This window comes from Myxocyprinus asiaticus, chromosome 36 (assembly GCF_019703515.2).
Source record: "Myxocyprinus asiaticus isolate MX2 ecotype Aquarium Trade chromosome 36, UBuf_Myxa_2, whole genome shotgun sequence".
Lineage (NCBI taxonomy): Eukaryota > Metazoa > Chordata > Actinopteri > Cypriniformes > Catostomidae > Myxocyprinus > Myxocyprinus asiaticus.
Genome location: NC_059379.1, coordinates 26,489,264 through 26,503,267, shown reverse-complemented (window position 1 = coordinate 26,503,267; position 14,004 = coordinate 26,489,264). Strand labels below are relative to the sequence as shown.

General features: G+C 41.7%; 1 protein-coding gene across 4 annotated transcripts in view; it reads right to left on the bottom strand.

Annotated features, from left to right (window-relative positions):
* LOC127427077 (growth arrest-specific protein 7-like) overlaps positions 1–14,004 on the bottom strand; it is a 65,021-nt gene that overhangs the window by 39,014 nt on the left and 12,003 nt on the right. The window lies entirely within an intron of this gene.

Genomic DNA, 14,004 nt, shown 5'->3' with positions numbered 1-14,004 from the left:
AAACAGTTTGATCTTCATTTCATCAGACCAGCGAATCTTGTTTTTCAGTCTGAGAGTCTTTTAGGTGCTTTTAAGCAAATTCCAAGTGGGCTATCACGTGTCTTGCACTGAGGAGAGGCTTCCATCTGGCCACTCTGCCATAAAGCCCAGATCGGTTTGCAGTGATGTTTGTCCTTCTGCAAGTTTTTCCCATCTCCACACATGATCTCTGGAGCTCAACCAGAGTGACCATTGGGTTTTTGGTCACCTCTCTTAACAAGGCCCTTCTCCCCCGATTGCTCAGTTTGGCCGGGCGGCCAGCTCTAGGAAGAATCCAGGTTGTTCCAAACTTCTTAAATTTAAGAATTATGGAGGCCACTGTGCTCTTGGGAACCTTCAATGCAGCCGATATTTTTTGTAGCCTTTCCCAGATCTGTACCTCGACACAATCCTGTCTCTGAGCTCTGCAGGCAGGCCCTTTGACATCATGGCTTGGTCTTTGCTCTGATATGCATTTTCAGCTGTGAGACCTTATATAGAGGTGTTTACCTTTCCAAATCATGTCCAATCAATTGAATTTGCCACAGATGGACTCCAACCAAAGTATAGAAAATTCTCAAAGATGATCCAGAGAAATGGGATGCACCTAAGCTAAATTTCTCATTTTGTCATAATGGGGTATGGAGTGTAGATTGATGTGAAAAAATAACACATTTTGTTCACATAACAAAATGTGAAAAAAATTAAGGGGGCTGAATATTTTATGAATGCACTGTATATACATTAGAAGTTCCTTCTAATGTATATACACCTCACAGGCCACATGACCTCACAGGCCACATGACAAGGAATTCCACTTACCATGCTATATTACGATATTATGCTTATACCCTCCCTTATAAAGCATAAAAATAACATTTTGACTGGTGGAACATGTAGTAAAAAAATAAATGATTGTGGAAATATAAAGTTTGTCTATATTTTCCAACCAGTCTGTTTTATTTATATGTGTTAATTATATAAAAGACAGAGCTGCAGCTGTCATTTGCTTCCCGCTGCATATTCTTAAAAAAAAAAAAACTGTTTTTGCCTCATTCTATGAATGGAGTACACATTAGATTAGTAAAATAAGCTGTTTGATGATGGTTGAAAATTATATACACGGAGTCGATAATGTGTAATTTGTAATGTATGGCAGTTGGTGGGTAGTGGCACATCAGCCCATCATCTCTAAACTTCAACAAACATTTCTGACAGTGTTTTCAGAACATCAGCACCTTTTCGCAGTGGAGAGTCAGCTTACACGCTCATGGCCACCCAGATTATGAACATTAAGCATGACACTGGCCGAATATTTCCAAACTGTACAAGTAAAAGGCTGTGATTGGGGGATTCCATCTATTGATATCTGGCATCCCCAAACATGTCTAAATCTATGCCTATTACCTCGTGGCTCTTTGGAATTTTCCATTCTGATCAACTAATCATTGTTATTTAAATTCTGTTATTTATCATACGTAGAGAATTCAAATATTTTATTTGAACAATTAGTTCGAAGTAATACATGACACACATGAGCCAAGGGGAATAGTGGTTTTACAAGGGGGATGTTTTTTTTGCCATTTCTTTCAACAAGGGAGTTGGCTTCCCCTTGCATCCCCCCCTCAACTTGAGCCCTGGATGTGTCCTCCCATTCGCCCCTTCAAAATGGCCAAGAGAACAGTTCAAGGAAATATTTTGACTTCTTTCAAGACAAGAGAACGCAAATTATGATTTTGCTATGACTAGTGTTTTAGGGCATTTTCAGTGACTTAATAACATTACAATATTTCACCGTTACAACTTGTGCAATTTTCAGGTTTTCATCCCTAAACCATTTTTGTGTGTTGAACTACTTTCTTACTTCACTGTTTCAGCATATTGCGTACAAACAGCCTATGTCTTTGTTACTACTGCAGTTCGGTTATTGGAGTAGAAAAGATGTGAGTGTGAGCGAGCTAGTGAGTGAGAAAGAGAAAAACTTTTTCGTGATTTTACGTGGATTATTTTTCATCATAAAATGCAATAACACAGGGTAGCCGGTATAAGTATAGCATTAGTGGCATGAATCTTCGCCATACATTACACATTATGTATTCTGGACTGTAAATATTATTTATGTTCTTTATCGAGTGGTAATAACAGCTTCTTTTACTGATCCATTCAGGGTTTGGCTCACCAGCCACTGTGGCTAGTAGTTTTCCAAGGTTACAAGCCACTCAGCATTTTCACTAGCCAAAATCCCCCACCTCAAAAAAAGTGATAAAGGTAAATGGAGACTGTAACTGCATGCATTTGTTTGGACATTTTATTTAAACAAGAATGATGTGAGTTCAGCAGGATACAGGCCCAATGGTTTAAGTAGCTTTTGAAATATCCAAAATTCATGGAAGTTTCAACACCTTCAAATTGTAAATGCCTATGAAAGTTTATCATTGTTCTACCATTGTTTAACAGCGGCATTTGCAATGACAATACCATTATGCAAGACCATGGGTGGCCTCACATTACTGTGGTTAGGTTAATGTTAATAGTTTTTTCCAAAAAACAAAACAAAAAAAAACTAGTATTTGTTATGAAAAAGCTAACAGCCTAAACACATTTAGAAACCTTTTACTACAACTTCAGTTGTAATAAAATTAAATTCGCCCTAATAGATTTAATCTATGCAAGTTACCAGTTAGTGTTACTACATTAAAAACATATACTGTACATATTTTAGTAAGGATGAAGATGTGTATTTTAAAAACTGATGATGTACTTGTCTCCTCTTTACCTTGTCAGTGCTATTTATAATGTATGTGCTGTCTATCACTTTGAGAGGTTTGACTTCCTCCATATAACACGTTATACTAGAATGTTCTCTGAAGAACTCAAATGGGCCACATAATTTTGTTTTCCGCCACAATATCCAGTGAAGCCCGACTGAATCATGCAAGTTTCACTTTGTGCTGTCTCAGAGCTCTGACGATCTTATCTCTGGAGTGCACTTGTGCGCGGCGGCAGTCACTTGAAAGCACGCTTTGTTCGCCCCAAACAGATGTGCGTGTAAGTTATGAGAGGCATATTACGTGCTTATAAAGCGTTCAATGCAAGATGAATACAATTAAATTTCCTTCAGCAGCAGCTCCGAGTCACCTGGCATTCCCAGAATTTTCAATGCAGGAAAAACCCTGGAAAAACATCACCCGAAAAAGTGGCTTGTAAGAGTGACAGAGTTACCCGCCACGGCCGATTTTTACCCGCATTTGGTGGGTTGGCAGGTGTTAATTTCAAACCCTGGATCTAATGTGGATTCCATTCATAGAATAAGGCAGAAAGCAGATTAATTATAGAATATGCAGCATGGAGAAAATGACAGCTGCAGTGGCAACTTCATCTTTTCTACAATAAACATATAAAAATACAACAGACTGCTTGGAAAATATAGACAAACTATATATTTGCATAATCATTTATTTTTTTACTACATGTTCCATCAGTCAAAATATTACTTTTTATGCTTTATACGGAGGCTATAAGGATAATATCTTGGGCTCATTTAGAAATTAGCCTATACTCTCACTGTAACATTTCACAGAGATGTGTGACCCAACCACCCCACCCTGATTTTTTTTTTTTACTAATCAACAATTGCCTAAACATAATCATAAAGTCTAACCCCTTACCCAAACTCTAAGACCCTGTTTACACCTGGTATTAAGAAGTTTACACACTGGCTGATCCAGTGACAGGTGGTTAACATTAAATACAGGTGTAAACGGGGTGCAAAACGTTTTGTGATCAGATCAGAAATACCACATATGGAGGTAGGCAAAAACACATGTGATCATATAGATTTTGTGGTGTAAAAGCTAATCCTTCCGGAATGCGTCCCAGACAGCAGCGAAGCACAACCCCTCACCTGTCAATCGCCTGCTGCGCTAAAACAAGAGTTTAAACTTTGTCAGTTGTCAGGCTTTAAAGGGAAAATTGTAATGTGTGAATTTGTACACAAGCACAAGAACTTCACAGATTTTCTTCAGTGTATGAAGATCTATGTGAAGATTGGGTTAATACTCCACTAAAACAACAGAGAATTCTGCTCGAAATGTTGCATTGCATTTGTGATTAAATTTCAGATGCATCTGGCAGAAACATTGCGCCATTTTTTCCACTTTGCCTTTTATGACTTTTGCGGTTCATTATCAAGCGGTACTACACTGACATAGTGATTGATGTATGTTGTCATGAAATAAGAGACCCTCCCCTCGAAATCCAAACACAAGTGGTAACTGGAGATGCATTTAAGCAGCCAGGTGTAAACAGCGATGTGCCTCGCCAGATCATGTTATCAGATCACCCGCGACTTCTTAATATGCTACTATAATACTACTATAATACAAATTTTAGTAAAATAACTTTTGTGTACAACAGAAGAAAGAAAACATTGGGGTTTGGAACAAGATGAGGGTATAAGGGCATTATAGATAATTCACATAGATCAGTCATTTGTATTGCATACATATGGAATGAGCAACCGAATTTGTTTTCACAGATGTTTCATTTCTTTACATAAAGTGTTGGATTGGAGGCTAGGTAAAATTTGATGCCTATATTGTATAGATTTGAAAGTCTGTTTGTTGTCTGGTTGGTTTATATGGGAATAAAAGTTGTACCTTATCGTATGAGCCAATTTGTCAAACTCTTATGTTTTCACGATCTCCTACAAATTATTACAAAATGTTGTTTACCGAGTTGTCATGATACTATGGTGGAAATTGCCAAGACAGAATGTTTCTAAACAACATTTTTGCATTTTCTAAATAAAATGTGAGTGGCGCATGCTAAAGTCATCCCCACTCTGCTAGGGTGTTATGCATCATTGTCAGGACGTCGTGAATCAATTGCTAAAATGTTCTGAGTGTTTTTTAGCAAGTTTCTATGTGGTTGCAAGGGAAATGTCAGGGTGTTCTATATGTGATTGCTAGGTTGGTGCTCCTTCAAAAGAGCCCACCCACATTTCTTTTTAATATTCTGGTATGGCTCGGGTACCTCTTTGAATGCAAGTTAAGATACTTTTTTTTCCAAATTTTAACCTCCGCTGGGTGAAAATCAAAGTCTAATCACATAGAAAAGAAATAGCACACCTCTCCTCAACAAGCTGCATTATTTGAAGTATCATTCATGTATGCAGCCCCGTGACAAGAGGGGGGCATACACATTTTGTCTCGGGCCCTGTGAATTTAGGGTGACAGCCCTGAGTATAAGCAATTGTAATAATTATGCTTGCTCAGAATGAATGCTAGTATGATTTCTGCACATTGTGGGCATTAAAACCTTTGTGACACAAATGATATGTCAGAAAAAGTGCACAAAGACAGGTAACTTAGGAAAATAAATGTGTGAAAAACAGATTTTCAAAGCAAATCTTTACTTTGAACAGCATATTGTAGTACAACCCCAATTCCAAAAAAGGTGGGAGAGTATGAAAAATGCTAATAAAAACAAAAAGGAGTGATTTGTAAATTATATTCACCCTTTGCTATATTGAAAGCACTACAACTGCACATTATATGATGTTTTACCTTTTTTTTTTAAATGTACAGTAATTTCAAATCAGATGATTGCAACACGCTCCAAAAAAGTCAAGTGAAACATCACCATTTCTTCTAATAACACTTATTAACCATTTGGGCACTGAAGACACAAGTTTGTTAAATTTAGAAAATGGAATTTTCCCCCATTCATCCATTATGTGGCTCTTTAGCTGCACAATTGAGATCACGCGCATTCAGAAGTAGTTTTCATCTTGCCCTTTACGCACCGAGATTTGACCAGATTCCTTGAATCTTTTAACTACATTGTGCACTGTAGAGGGTGAAATGCCCCAAATCCTTCCAATCTGTCTTTGGGGAACATTGTTTTCAAAGTGATGGATTATTTGCTGAAGCATCTGTTGGCAAATTGACAAGTCTTGAATGATCCTTGCTCTTGAAGGACTAGACTGTTTTTGGAGGCTCCCTATATACTATGACACGATTGCCTCACCTGTTTAATATCTCCTGTTTCACATCGCCTTGTTATTTCAACTCGTCAAATTTGTATTAGTCTTAAATTGCCCCTGTCTCAACTTTTTTGGAGCATATTGTAGTCATCTGATTTGAAATTACTGTACATTTAAAAAAAGAATGAAATTTACAAGAAAAAACATCACATAATGTGTAGTTGTAGTGCTCTCAATATAGCAAAGGGTGAATATAATTTACAGATTGCTCCTTTTTGTTTTTATTAGCATTTTTCATACTGTCCCAACTTTTTTGGAATTGGGGTTGTAATTTACAGGACACACAGCTAAATGTTTTCAGGATGGGGCGGAGGATTACATGGCAATGTGAGCTGACTAAAAGCTCTGGATAGGTACAAGGCTAATTGTTTAGATATGTAAGGCTGGCACCAGGATGCCTACAACCAAAAGGCGCCATTTCCGGTAAAAGTCAAAGAACTCTGCGAGAATCAATGTCATAGAACTCTCTCACAAAAGCTGAAATCTACACCGGAATATCACCACGTGTGATAAATTGCAAATCGCCTTTGCATTGTTTTACAAAGCTGAAATCTTCACCTGAATATCACCACAGTGTGATAAATTGCAAATCACCTTGCTGCCCCTTCTTCTCTCTCCCCCTTCTCCCCTTCAACATCTCTGGACCAACACAAAGACACAAGATTTATATGTAAAAATATAACAAATACCATGAAAACAACGAATGCAACTGTATGTGTTTGATATCATTTAAGAAATCTCTATGCGACTGGTATAATGGTCTCTTTCCCATGTTGATAAAACTAATGGTAACAAAGTTATAAGGTCTTTGCCAAATACTGCATAATTCTGGAGGTATAACCCCCTCCTTGACCTACAATTGAAATGATCTCCTGTATGTTAACAAGGTTAAACCCCAGGAAGTCAAGAACCCATTCACCCCCAAATTCTCATTGTTCAAAGGATAATACCATTTGGTACAAAATGTTTATTCTGTCTGGATATTTAAGGAAAGTTGGCAAGAAGCTTGGGGAATCTGTAAGCAGATCTCCCATGATGTACCGCAGCATGTACACTATATTGCCAAAAGTATTCGCTCACCCATCCAAATAATTGAATTCAGGTGTTCCAATCACTTCCATGGCCACAGGTGTATAAAATGAAGCACCTAGGCATGCAGACTGCTTCTACAAACATTTGTGAAAGAATGGGCCGCTCTCAGGAGCTCAGTGAATTCCAGCGTGGTACTGTGATAGGATGCCACCTGTGCAACAAGTCCAGTCGTGAAATTTCCTCGCTACTAAATATTCCACAGTCAACTGTCAGTGGTATTATAACAAAGTGGAAGCGATTGGGAATGACAGCAACTCAGCCACGAAGTGGTAGGCCACGTAAAATGACAGAGCGGGGTCAGCGGATGCTGAGGCGCATTGTGCGCAGAGGTCGCCAACTTTCTGCAGAGTCAATCGCTACAGACCTCCAAAGTTCATGTGGCCTTCAGATTAGCTCAAGAACAGTGCGTAGAGAGCTTCATGGAATGGGTTTCCATGGCCGAGCAGCTGCATCCAAGCCATACATCACCAAGTGCAATGCAAAGCGTCGGATGCAGTGGTGTAAAGTACGCCGCCACTGGACTCTAGAGCAGTGGAGACGTGTTCTCTGGAGTGACGAATCACGCTTCTCCATCTGGCAATCTGATGGACGAGTCTGGGTTTGGCGGTTGCCAGGAGAACGGTACTTGTCTGACTGCATTGTACCAACTGTGAAGTTTGGTGGAGGGGGGATTATGGTGTGGGGTTGTTTTTCAGGAGCTGGGCTTGGCCCCTTAGTTCCAGTGAAAGGAACTCTGAATGCTTCAGCATACCAAGAGATTTTGGACAATTCCATGCTCCCAACTTTGTGGGAACAGTTTGGGGATGGCCCCTTCCTGTTCCAACATGACTGCACACCAGTGCACAAAGCAAGGTCCATAAAGACATGGATGAGTGAGTTTGGTGTGGAAGAACTTGACTGGCCTGCACAGAGTCCTGATAGAGCACCTTTGGGATGAATTAGAGCGAAGACTGTGAGCCAGGCCTTCTCGTCCAACATCAGTGTCTGACCTCACAAATACGCTTCTGGAAGAATGGTCAAAAATTCCCATAAACACACTCCTAAACCTTGTGGAAAGCCTTCCCAGAAGAGTTGAAGCTGTTATAGCTGCAAAGGGTGGGCCGACGTCATATTAAACCCTATGGATTAAGAATGGGATGTCACTTAAGTTCATATGCGTCTAAAGGCAGATGAGCGAATACTTTTGGCAATATAGTGTAGTTTTATCAGGTATGTTTCTTTGATTTGTCTTTTATTTTTAGAAATGTTTATTTATTCTGATCATATGTGAAATTGGCTTTGATTTTGTAACTTACGTTTTAAATCCTACCTGGCAAATAAATTTTTACTTTTTGATTTATTCTGTATTCATCCGAAATCATTCATCACCGGTAGATTCAAGGGACGCCTTTTGTTACCGCAAACTTATATCCAGGATAATGATCATTACTGGAGCTTATGAATAGGAGAAAACCACGTAAGACTACCAGTCACTGCTTATCACCGTCTTAGCAAGTTGTATGAAACGTGACTAAATAAAACTATCTGGTTATGAGCAAGCAGTAGGCAGCCGAACCAGATTATATGAGTAAACCCTGCAACCGCTGACTATGAATGGGCTGGCTATTTTGTGTCCGTGAGATCTATGCAATTAATCGGCCGGCATATGACTCTAAGCGACAATCGGGGCCCGAATGAAAGGATAATGAAAATTAAGATGATTCAGAGTAATCAATAACTTAAAAAAATCAAATTAAAAGAATGATCAGAAGTTAAATAGAGCTGTAATCTAAATTAGAGGTCAACTTTAATTGGAGTCATATTAATATAAAATTGGAGTCAGATAAAATGAATAATGGAATCAAATTGTAAAGTGTAAATTAACAATAATTGCTTTACTTCAGCGCTCAGAAAAGACAGAACAACGCAGAGACCTTCAAGGGCAATCTATTGAAGTTCCACTCCGGAATGGATAGAAAATTATCCCTTTTTACAAACACAATAAGAAAAGAAGTGGAGATATCTGTTCTGAGCCTCTGATCCATTCAGACCAGCCTGTACCTGTAGCAAAGACACGGGGCAGTAGTGTTAAGATCCATGTGCAGTTTAATAAAGCAAATAAATAGTAAAAACAAAGTAACAAAACAAAGAGCAAAAACAAAGGCAGGCAAGGGATCGGTACACAGATAGGCAGTCCAGAAAGGCAAACAAAGTTAGTCCAATAGGCAGAGGGGTAATCCAATAAACAGGCAGTAAATCCAAAACACTCAAAAGAAGGCTGGGGAATTCGGAGAACAAGCAGGAGTCAAATACAGGGTAATCAATGATAGTAATAACACTCAGAACTGTAGACTAGGCAAACAAGACTTTGCGTTGAATGCGTGGAAACTGGGAACTTAAATAGACAGGGTTAAATGTGATAGAGGTGGAAGAGTAATCTGTCTGACTGGAGGATTATGGGAATTGTAGTTTGTGAAATGTTAAAACTCAGGTGATGGCGACCTCTGGCAGGCGCTGCGGGTGTAACAGAGCCCTCCTCCGCGAACGGCTCCTGATGTGAGGAGGTTGTCTACGTCGGGGTCTACCTCGACCTCTGGGAATGGGTCGATGAGAGAAATTTGTTGAAACTCAGTGATGAGATTAGGGTCCAGAATGTCCTCAGAATTATTCCAGGAACGTTCCTCGGGACCATAGCCTTCCCAGTCCACCAAATATTGAAGTGTCCGACCCCGGCGTCGAGAGTCCAGGAGCTTGTGTACCCGAAAGGCTTCTTCTCCGTCAGTGAGGAATGGAAGGGGTCTCTGAGGGTCTTGAGAACCTTCTTCTCTCAGAGGTGCCACAGCTTTGTGCAGGGACACATGAAATGTAGGGGAAATACGGTAGTTAGCAGGGAGCTGAAGTTTAAATGATACAGGGTTAATTTGACAGAGAATTTTGAAAGGGCCAACATACCTGGGACTTAGTTTCATGCACGGGAGTTGTAGATGAAGATCTCGGGTTGATAGCAAGACCCATTGTCCAGGAGCATATCTGGGACCTGGGCGGCGATGGAGATTGGCTTGTTCACTTTGTTGACGAATGGCATGTAGTAGGTGGACATGAGCTTGGTCCCAGATAGCCTCGCTGCGTTGCATCCAGTCGTCAACATCAGGAACATCGGAAGGTTCCCCGGACCAGGGAAAGAGTGGTGGTTGAAACCCTAAGATACATTCGAACGGTGTGGTTCCGGTGGCAGGTTTGAACAGAGAGTTCTGAGCATATTCAGCTCAGGGTAGGAAACGGTTCCAGTCATGTTGGTTGAGTTGATAGTAGGCTCGGAGGAATTTACCCAGGTCCTGGTTTAGCCATTCAACTTGACCATTAGATTGAGGGTGATAACCAGAATTTAGACTCACGTTGACGTTGAGTAATTTGAAGAATGCGGACCAGACTCGGGAAGTGAACTGGGGACCACGGTCGGAGACAATGTCCTCAGGAAGGCCATAAAGGTAGAAGATGTAATGAAACAGGCTCTCTGCACATTCCATGGCCAAAGGAAGTTTGTGCAGAGGGATGAATCTACAGGCTTTAGAGAATCGATCCACCACGGTTAGGATGGTAGTGAAACCCTGCGAGTTGGGTAGATCCATGACGAAGTCCACTGTGATATGGGACCAAGGACATCGAGGGGCAGGAAGGGGCTGAAGGAGACCAGACGGGAGCTGTCAAAGAGATTTAGTGGTGGCACACACATTGCAGTTTTTAATATAGTCAGCTACTTCAGTAGCTAGGTTTTCCCACCAAAACCGGTTTTGCACTAACCTGCATGTAGCTTGAGTGCCTGGATGTCCTGAGCAGGCTGAGTCATGAACCCACTGAAGAACCCTGTTCCGTAAGGAACTGGGGACAAAGACTTTGTCAGGAGGGCAGCCAGCGGGAGTGGGTTCTTGGTTCTGAGCTTGGGTAATATCAGCCATGATATCCCACTGTATGGGAGCAACAATGAGAGTAGGTGGGATGATGGAAGTCACAGGGTTGTTGTCACTGGAGGAATCATAAATGCGGGACAAAGCGTCGGCCTTGGTGTTCTTAGACCCAGGTCGAAAGGTGATGGTGAAATCGAATCTGGAGGAGAAGAGAGACCATCGGGCTTGGCGAGGATTTAGGTGCTTGGCCGATTGAATATATTCTAGGTTATGATGATCCGTAATCACCAGAAATGGATGGTGAGCTCGTTCTAGCCAGTGTCTCCACTCCTCGAAAGCCGTTCTCATGGCCAAGAGTTCTCGATTGCCGACATCGTAGTTTCTCTCGGCCGAAGATAACTTGCGTGAGTAGAATGCACAGGGATGGAGTTTAGCGGGAGATCCTTGTCGCTGGGAGAGTACCGCACCTACTCCAGAGTCAGAAGCATCTACTTCTAGCACGAAGGGTCGAGAGGGATCAGGATGATGGAGAATGGGGGCAATAGTGAAGCGAAGCTTGAGATCAAAGGCTTGACGGGCGGAAGGTGTACAGTTTAATTTTTGGGCTTTACCACGGAGCAGAGAGGTGAGTGGGGCAGCTACAGAGCTGAAACCTCGAATGAAACGTCGGTAGAAGTTGGCAAAGCCGAGGAAGCATTGTAGTTCCTTAATAGACACCGGTAAGGGCCACTGCAGTACCGCTTGTACTTTGGAAGAGTCCATGGCAACCCCATCAGGGGAGATGATATACCCCAGAAAGGAGATGGTGGACTGGTGGAACTCACATTTCTCCATCTTGGCGTAAAGCTGATATTGAATAAGACGGTTGAGTACCACTCTGACATGTTGAACGTGTTCATCGAGGGAAGACAAGAATATAAGGATGTCATCGATGTAGACTAGAACCCACTTGCCAATAATGTCACGGAAAATGTCATTCACGAAGGCTTGGAAGACAGAAGGACTATTGGAAAGTCCGAAAGGCATCACCTGATATTCATAGTGGCCAGTGTGTGTAGAGAAGGCCATTTTCCATTCATCCCCCTCCCGAATGCATATAAAAATTGTAGGCATTACGAAGATCCAGCTTAGTGTAGATTTTGGCGTTTCTTAACTGCTCTAGCGCAGGTGGTACCAGAGGAAAGGGGTAGCGATACTTGATGGTGACAGAGTTCAGGCCTCGATAGTCAATGCATGGACGAAGACCCCCGTCCTTCTTTCCTATGAAGAAGAAAGCCACCGAAGCTGGAGAGGTGGAGGGTCGAATGAAACACCTTTCTAGGGATTCTGCTATGTATTCTTCCATAGCTTTAGTCTCTGGCTCAGATAAGGGGTAAATTCGTCTGCATGGAGGAGAGGAGCCTGGCAGAAGGTCAATAGTACAGTCACAGGAATGGTGAGGAGGAAGTTGGGTAGCTTTAGCTTTACTGAATGCCTCCCGGAGATCCGAATAACATTGTGGCAGGGTCAACATCTCCTTTTCTGGGAGGATAGTCATGGTACATACTGGAGGGAGAGAGATGGGTTCAGGGAGGTTGAGGCAAGACTGGAAACAGGAGGTACACCAACGAGTAATTTGTCCATCTCTCCAGGAAATCTCAGGGTTGTGAAGTCTCAGCCATGGTAAGCCAAGAACAATCAGGTTTTTTGGAGAGTGAGTGACCAGGAACTGAATTTCCTCATGATGAAAGAGTCCAACTTGGAGATGAATGGGTTGAGTTATCTGCTGAATCTTGCTGGAGCCCAGGGGTCGTCTGTCTAGCACTGTGACATGTAATGGAGGGACACAAGGGACAAAAGACAATCTTAGATTCGTGGCGAGGGCCAGGTCAATGAAATTACGAGCAGCCCCAGAATCTAAGATGGCTGACATCTGCTGTTCACTATTCTGAACATGCAATATGACAGACAATTGAAACTGATCAATATGAATCAAATTAGAGAATTCAAAACTCACCTTCGCGCCCCCCTTCCTGGGGAGGTGAATAGGGCAGGCAGCCAGTAAATGTCCCGACTGTCTGCAGTAGATACAAAGTCTCTCACTGAGATGGCATTGTCACTCTTCAGTGGTGAGGGAGGAATGACTCACTTGCATGGGCTCGTGAAGACTGGTAGCAGCGATATCAGAAGGAATTAATTGTAGAGAGCTGACTGGACGATGGGCTTTGATCAGGTTGTCCAGGCGAGTTAGGCAGTGAGACAAAGAACCCTTTAAGATGTTTTCTTGTCTCCAAATTGCATAACCCAGTCTAGAGCTTTGCCTGACAGCAGTGATATAATGAAGGAAACACGAGCTTCATCGTTGGGATACATGTGAGTTTGCGACAGAAAAAGTTCACATTGTAACAGAAATCCTCGAAACTTACTGGGTGATCTGTCAAACTTCTCTGGAAGAGAGAGTCAAGGATTAACAACAGCCGTAGAGGGCATTGGGCTGCAGGCGGAAACCCCCTTCGGAGATACATATGGGTTGGGTTGCAGGGATTTGAAGAGTTCTTCCATGATAGATGTGAGCTTGCACAGCTGCTGATGGTGACTAGTCTGCATGGCTGCTTGCGCTGAAACAAGCTCCTGTAACTGTTGAAAAGCTGCTGGATCTAGGTTTTGCGAAGTCTGGCGAAGTCTTCTGTAGCGAAGATGCCACAGTAGTGTTAAGATCCATGTGCAGTTTAATAAGGCAAATAAATAGTAAAAACAAAGTAACAAAACAAAGAGCAAAAACAAAGGCAGGCAAGGGATCGGTACACAGATAGGCAGTCCAGACAGGCAAACAAAGTAAGTCCGATAGGCAGAGGGGTAATCCAATAAACAGGCAGTAAATCCAAAACACTCACAAGAAGGCTGGGGAATTCAGAAAACAGGCAGGAGTCAAACACAGAGTAATCAATGATAGTAATAACACTCAGAATTGTAGACTATTCAAAC